Below are 2,277 nucleotides of genomic sequence, written 5' to 3'. Positions count from 1 at the left end.
CGTCAAAAGGTGGCGCTATAGCACTCAATTGAAAATGCCAACTTTGAACAGGTACAACTCATGCCCTGTTTGACCTACAGCCATGAAACTTCAATATACATATGCGTCTACTCATGATCAACAACTTTCACACTCTGACTTTTGACCTCTGACCTTTAGATCTCCCACCATTTTGAATAATATGAAAAACAGTTAAAACCTATCTCCTCCTGGGATTTTTTAGTAATCTGCACGAAACGTTTTACACATGAACTTTGAACCTATGCCGAAAAACATGTGCAAAAGATTTTCCATAAGTGAAAAAATGAAGCTTTAATGAGCCAATGAATATTGCAGTTTTATGACAATTATTCATCTGCCCCTAACACATACATGCAGACTCACATTTCTTTGAAACTTTGCGGTAATGTTGAGGGTCATTTCAAATATCACTGAAACCAATCTTACTCCAATTGGTCAAAGGGGGGCGCTATAGCGATTTTTTGAAAATGCAAACTTTAACCAGGCAAAAGTCATGTCTCGTTTGGCCGACAGCCATTAAACCTGCTTACACATGTGCCTTGACTCATGAGGAACACATGTATCACGTTGACCAGTAAGCTCCGCCCTTAGATTGTCCGCAATTTTGAGCAGTTTGAAAAACACTTAAACCCAGGATTTTCCAGCTATTTGCGTGAAACTGTATAATCTGAGCGATCTCCTTTTTCACAGGTTTTTGTCTGTTGGTCCAATGGCTTCTCCCTTAAACGCGTGCCTCACAACCTGAAGGTTGCCAGTTCAAGCCTCACATGATGCAGACTCATTTAAGTTAAATTGCAAAAAACATGACTGTATCAATGAATACATGTGCAAACGGTAAAGATAACATGAAATGCTTATTTGAGAGTATGTTTTTTCAATGTATGACGTACTTCATTGTGAAAATAGCCGATCTACAATCTCACAACTTTTCAGATAGCAACGTTTTGTGAGCTTGTAGATCGGCTGCTTTCACTGGTTTCGGTTTCGAGGAGACATACAATTTCTCTATTGGTAAATGTTTTGTGAACGAGTGATCTTAGTGTTAGTGAAACAGGGGCTTGGTTCATGACAGAAGGCAAAAGTTTATGATCTTCAACAGACAACTTCAGCCTGGATGAAGCTATAGCACTACAGGTAGTGTCTCAGCCTGTGAGTCTGAAGGTTGAGAGTTTGATTCCTGTCAATGGCAATAGGTTGAGCTGTCTGTTTCTCTCACTCTGTCTATCTGGCTCTGGTAGGTGGGTCATTACGGGGCCAGAGCTCAGCTCTGGACCTGTTTTAATGTTGCCCTCTTTTTTCTTCTGCCACTTTTCGCAGTTCTGGCTGAACCGTGCATACGCTTTTTACGAAACTTGGCCATATGGTAGATGGTCATGAAAAACTATCAAGAAATAATTCTCACAATCTTTCGTCAAAAGGTGGCGCTATAGCAAAATGCCAACTTTGAACAGGTACAACTCATGCCCTGTTTGACCTACAGCCATGAAACTTCAATACACACATGCGTCTACTCATGATGAACAACTTTCACACTCTGACTTTTGACCTCTGACCTTTAGATCTCCCACCATTTTGAATTATATGAAAAACAGTTAAAACCTATCTCCTCCTGGGATTTTTTAGTAATCTGCACGAAACGTTTTACACATGAACTTTGGACCTATGCCGACAAACAAGCAGCAAAGATTTTCCATAAGTGAAAAAATGAAGCTTTAATGAGCCAATGAATATTGCAGTTTTATGACAATTATTCATCTGCCCCTAACACATACATGCAGACTCACATTTCTTTGAAACTTTGCGGTAATGTTGAGGGTCATTCCAAATATCACTGAAACCAATCTTACTCCAATTGGTCAAAGGGGGGCGCTATAGCGATTTTTTTTAAATGCAAACTTTAAACAGGCAAAAGTCATGCCTCGTTTGGCCGACAGCCATTAAACCTGCTTACACATGTGCCTTGACTCATGAGGAACACATGTATCACGTTAACCAGTAAGCTCCGCCCTTAGATTGTCTGCAATTTTGAGCAGTTTGAAAAACACTTAAACCCAGGATTTTTCAGCTATTTGCGTGAAACTGTATCATCTGTGTGATCTCCTTTTTCACAGGTTCTTGTCTGTTGGTCCAATGGCTTCTCCCTTAAGCGAGTGCCTCACGACCGCAAGGTTGCCGGTTCAAGCCTCACTTGATGCAGACTCATTTAAGTTGAATTGCAAAAAACATGACTGTATCAATGAATACATATGCAAACGG

The sequence above is a fragment of the Gymnoscopelus braueri genome (assembly GCF_963280865.1).
Source record: "Gymnoscopelus braueri genome assembly, chromosome: 5".
Classification (NCBI taxonomy): Eukaryota; Metazoa; Chordata; class Actinopteri; order Myctophiformes; family Myctophidae; genus Gymnoscopelus; species Gymnoscopelus braueri.
Note: the sequence above shows the minus strand (reverse complement) of the source record.